At 36.9% G+C, this 6000-nt stretch overlaps 1 protein-coding gene across 1 annotated transcript in view; it reads left to right on the top strand.

The window, feature by feature from the left end:
• The first annotated feature begins 1405 nt into the window (after nucleotides 1-1405).
• Nucleotides 1406-6000, top strand: part of RP1 (RP1 axonemal microtubule associated) — a 186624-nt gene continuing 182029 nt past the window's right edge. The window contains 1 exon segment of the mRNA XM_037381809.1: nucleotides 1406-1520. The gene's annotated coding sequence lies outside the window, so the exon portion shown is untranslated.

Genomic DNA, 6000 nt, shown 5'->3' with positions numbered 1-6000 from the left:
AAGCCTTTTGAAGTCTTAGGGAATTAAGGGGCATTCACATTGTCAAATGGTGACACTTGTTTATCATCTTCACCAGGTCCCAGAAGTATTATCTCTTGGGTCTCAAATTCCAGTGGTACACGGAAGCTGCTGATGGATTAGCTGGTTAATGAAAGCAGCTTTGCATGCACTGGAATGCTAATGAGAGCAGCAATGATATTTTAAATCCTGCACCTAAAAGAAAACCAACTTTATAAAAATTATTGTATAAGTGGTTAAGTTATAAGACACAGAATACATAGATTTTGCACTTGTACCTCTTCTGAACAAGTATAAACAACAGAATACAGACTGGAATATAAGCAGCACATTAGCTAAGGTAGATTAAAGACTAAATAATTATATTAATATAACATTTAAGAAGGCAGTGTTTTTAGCAAAATATCTGTGCAAGATTATAATTTATTGTTTGCACCTGTGCATTTTATCAAAGTAGAACTGAAGCAGTATTTAAAAAATTCTATAAAAATTGATTTCTCTACTAAGGAAAATAGTTAAAAACTCATGCCATGGAATGGTAGTGTCTACTGAGCAGTGTTTTTGTTACTGCTCTACACAGCTAGTTTTGACAGCTCGCTGTAATCCTGATTAAGCAAAGAAGCTCCCAATCGGATTATACATCTGGTGACAATTAGATGGAAGTTACCATCTTGGGACATAGTATTTCCACTGGAAAAAAAAAAACCCACAAACCCACCACATTTTATGGTATCGTTAAGCTACAGTCAGAGGTAACCCTCCTTATCTCTTCATAAACTATACTCACACACATTTATAATCATTGCTCTGCCCTTTTTCCAACACGCTGAAATGAAGAATGTCTCATAGATGGTGAAACTCCTTCAGACTATCATGTTTTATTGAGTGTTGTGAAAGAAACTGTAACTATTTTCACTGTGGTGTCTGAATAGGGAAAATATGGGAGAATCTTTTGCACAAAGAGGATCATCTTGACCAAATGATTGAACAAAAGCAGGGGTGAATGCCAGGAGATAGTTACTAAATAGTCTCAGAAGGTGAGTGGTAGAAGCTCCATTTTAATGTAGTTAAAATTTATATCACTAAAGATTTTAGTCTGGAGGATAAACCTACACTGATAGGAAGACAGATTATATCACCCATGTTCCCCATCCACATTTTTATTTTATGTGGTTCTGTGAGACTCTTGAGCAATCTAAGTAAAAGAAAGTTATACAAATGAAATATTTAAAAGGTAAATAGAGTTTGAAAATAATATAAAGGGACTTGCTGAATGAGATGTTAGACACTGCTCTGAACAATGGCTACCTGAGGTGAACCTGGCCTGGTGATTAACATTAGCTGAGATTAAGCAAATGGATTATGATGTTTTTTCTAGTTGAGCACACTTGGAGTAAGACTAAGGGTGTTCATTTCTTATGGCATAGACAACTACATGTACAATTCATAAATCTCTGGAAACAAACTAACTGCTCTTTTATTTGCATAGGATGTGACTGCGGGTGAGTATGATGAAATTATGTGCGATACTTACCAGCTATTTGGCATAAGAAATATTGTTATATTTTAGAACAAAATGTTCCACTTACTGTCTTTATAAAATTTAGCAGCTTTGTGCATAAACTTTGAATGAGTGGTTTTGTTTATGAGAATGCAGGCAAAAAGATTAAATTCTGATATCTGTTTGATTTTCTTGTAGAATAAAATTCTTAACGCTGTAATTGCCAAAGTACTTTAATAGACATACTGTATTATATAATAGCATACAAGAGCAACTATTTCTTAACTTTAGAATACAATCATTTAAGTAAGAAAATTGATGCTATGTTTAAGATGAAATAAAGCTGTTACAGTATGATCACCTGTAGTATGAAATAGTAACTTCCACAATATGTTGATTATTCATTTGTTGAAATGTTATTTGTAAGACACAATTATAAGATATTTGAAAGATGCATAAGTAATTTACACTATTGAAATTAATATTAGAAAGTCTTCATACATGATATGTTAAGCAGCCATCAGTTCTTTCATATGTGGTGTGCTATGCAACTTTCAGTTCTCTACCAAAACTGTTTGTTTTATCACTCATTTTGTTTTGCTAAGGAAAACTTCTTTTTATTAGTTACTTTTGTGAATTCAAATTATTTTATTTTTATAATGAAAATTGTCTTTTTTATTTATGTGTGTACTCTCTCCTTGTTTGGTTTGGATTTTGTTACTTCCACAGTGTCAAGACTCAGTCTAATAATTATCTTTATGCAAAATGTATTGTATTTCTCTTCCAATTGTTGATGCCTACATAACTGAATGTTTTACAGAAGTACAAATATCCAGAACAACTTCTGAGAGGCTAATCAAAAGTGATCATTATCAGTAGTCTCATGAGAAAATCCACCTATTTTATCTCTTGTAAGAGTGAATAATCATACAGTTAGATGAATCATAGAATCACAGAATCATAAAATAGTTTGAGTTAGAAAGGACCTTAAAGATCACCTAGTTCCAACCTCCCTGCCATGGGCAGGGACACCTTCCACTAGACCAGGTTGGTCAAAGCCCCATCCAGCCTGGCCTTGAACACTTCCAGGGATGGGGCATCCACAACTCCTCTGGTCAACCTGTTCCAGTGCCTCACCACCCTCACAGTAAAGAATTTCTTCCTAATATCTAATCTGAGTCTACCCTCTTTCAGTTTAAAGCCATTCCCCCTTGTCCTATCACTACATGCTCTTGTGAAAATTGCATCTCCAGCTTTCTTGTAGACCCTCTTTAGGCACTGGCAGGCTGCTATAAGGTGTCCCCAGAGCCTTCTCTTCTCCAGGCTGAACAACCGCAGCTCTCTCAGCCTGCCCTCACAGGGGAGGTGCTCCAGCCCTCTGATCATCTTCACGGCCCTCTTCTGGACTGGTTCCAACAGGTTGACATTCTTAGGTTGGGGGCCCCGGAACTGAACATAATACTCTACATGGGGTCTCCCAAGAGCAGAGTAGACTGTGAGAATTGCCTCCTTCAACCTGCTGGCCATGCTTCTTTTGATGCAGCCCAGGATACAGTTGGCTTTCTGGGCTGCAAGCGCACATTGCTGGTTCATGTTGAGCTTCTCATCCACCAGCACCAACAAGTCTTTTTCCTCAGGGCTGCTCTCAATCCATTCTCTTCCCAGCATGTATTTGTGCTTGGGTTTGCCCCAATCTACGTGCAGGACCTTGTGCTTGGCATTGTTGAACTTCATGAGGTTCATACAGGTCCACCTCTCAAGCCTGTCAAGGCCCCTCTGGATGGCATCCCTTCCCTCCAGTGTGCTGACCACACTATACAGCTCGGTATCATCAGCAAACTTGCTGAGGGTGCACTTGATCCCACTGTCCATGTCGCCGACAAAGATGTTAAACAGTACTGGTCCCAGTACTGACCCCTGAGGAACTCCACTGGTCACTGATCTATGCTTGGACATCGAGCCATTGACTGCAACTCTTTGGGTGTGACCATCCAGCCATTTCCTTATCCACTGAGTGGTCCAGCCATCAAATTCATGTCTTTCCAGTTCAGAGACAAGGATGTCATGTGGTACAAGGTCAAATGCTTTGCACAATTCCAGGTAGATGACATCAGTCACTCTTCCCTCATCCATCCATGCTGTAACCCCATCACAGAAGGCCACCAAATTTGTCAGTCATGATTTGCCCTTAGTGAAGCCGTGCTGGCTGTCATCAACCGCCTCTGTATTTTCCATGTGCCTTGACATAGTTTTCAGGAGGATTTGCTCCATGATCTTGCCGGGCACAGAAGTGAGACTGATCAGCCTGTGTGAAACACCACTCTATTTTCATAAAAGATGAGAAGTTGTAGTACAGAGTAGCTGAGGACCTACGTCTGTTCATTTCTGTCTCTGGCCATTATGGATTATGATTTATCAGTTTTCCCCCCTTTCCCAGAGATCCTGAACTGGATGCTGTTAGTGAGCTCAGGTCTTCTTGGCCAGTTAAATGGAGTAACGTGGCATCCAGTTCACTCAAGAACTTTACTACTGCCATTGCTGCTTTCAATGGATTAGAACATTTGCTCTGCAAAGAAAGTAAGAAAATTTGTGTGGCAGTAGAAATGCTGTTACAAATTTCCTCTAGGAATATCAGGATAAACAGAATGATGCATGAAGCGTAAAATGGCTGATTCAAATTGTGTCCCTAGTCTTAACCCACCTGTCAGCCTCTCAGTTTAGAATTGTAATGAAAATTTAGGCAGCCAATGAATAGATGTGTCAAAAAAGATGAGTAACTGTAGTTCTCAGTGATTTCAGTTGAAATAGAGCTCCTCCCTTCCGCAGAAAGTAAGCAACTTGACTAGCCATCATGGACTGGGTTGTATGTCGCTGCAGCCAAGCTTGAAAATTTCTTTCTGCGTATTCCTTAATTAAATACTTGGAGGTTTGTTTTTTTTTTTTTTTAATCTTTATTTTAAAATATTTTTAGAAATGTTTTAAAACTTTTTTTAAAATTTTAAATGGAATTGTGATTACCTAAATCAATCTTCGTGTACATCATTCTAGCACAGACTTGTTTGTTTATTTTTCAGTTTTAGCACTTAGAATGACCGCAATTTACAACACAAAAAATGTATTAAGAGGAGACACTTCTTCTTGTGCTCTGCTCATTGTTCAAAATAATGAACATTTACAATTTTATTAACTCTTAGTGAAGGCAAAACACCCAAGCTAAAAACAGTGCATTATTGGAAAAGCTGTAAGAACACAGTAAGACAAAATCTTGTCAAATCTGACTGTATTTGAACCTTGACTGTCTTGAAAAATAGCCACATTTTCTTATCAGTTTCAGAAGTAATGTATGGAGTAGTAAAATTGTCAAAATATTGTTTGTCATAGCTTCATTACGAAAAATATGTAGTAGCCAGGAGAGATTGTTCCATTAGTCAATATGGCAGTTACATCAAGGTGACATTGTCAAAAAATTTAATTTATACTATTTTGATGACAAACATATTCTTTGAGACAGCTATACAGCTTTTCAGTAGAACTCTACTAAAACTGCTTCCTTGAGGCTGATTAGTTGACTGGCCATTCCAACACTGTGCTCCAGCCAAAGCAAGCCAATCAATAATACAAAGCGATTTTATTCATTTAAAGGGTTGTTGTTACACTGTCTGTATGTAGATTGGATTCAAATGGAAAGACTGTAGCAACAGTGCTCTATTTCCAAGTGTGAAGACTATTGATTTAATTGTCAGAGACAGTCTGTTGTTTAAAAACCTGATATTTACATATTTAAATTTAAAGGCTACTTCTACTGAAGAATACCTAAAATATTTGTGTCTTTATAAAGGATTTAAAGCCTTTTCTTTTACTAAAAAAGCCTTGTTCAATCAGTAGTTTATCCCTCAGTATAAATGTAAATATTGTAGTGGCTTATGCATCGCGAAAAATAAAATTTATAATAGAAAAGCAAATGATTCATCAATTTATGAAACAACTTAACTCTAAAAGCACATCTTGGGCATTATTCTGGTATAGTTTTCTCTGGCTCCAATGGATTTTCCCTGGTATAAACTAGTATATGAGATCAGAATGAATTGTATTGTCTTTCAGTTTTGTTATTTTGGACTAAATGTGGCTCATGCCTAGGCACAAAATATTCCCTCCTAGTAAGGATTTTTCTAACATCTTAAATATGAAATATTGTCATTAACTTCATCCTCAAGAAAGAAAACATGTAATTATCATTCTGGACTGACAATGTACCTTATTCTAAGGAAGAGTCTCTTGTACCAAAATGATAAAAGATTTAAAATTACTTTGGAAAGTTTTGGGAATATTTGCAAGTAGAGCTATGCTAACTTAATCTGACAGTACTGGAGTCTTTGTGGAATTTAGAGATAACAGCTTGGGTCCGTTTAAATCCAATGATTTTTGGCACAAATTGATGCTGTTGGTTTCTTATAAAGTCTCTTTCTGCACCTTTGAAATGA

Source organism: Falco rusticolus, chromosome 3, assembly GCF_015220075.1.
Source record: "Falco rusticolus isolate bFalRus1 chromosome 3, bFalRus1.pri, whole genome shotgun sequence".
Lineage (NCBI taxonomy): Eukaryota > Metazoa > Chordata > Aves > Falconiformes > Falconidae > Falco > Falco rusticolus.
Note: the sequence above shows the minus strand (reverse complement) of the source record. Positions and strands in the feature narration are given on the sequence as shown.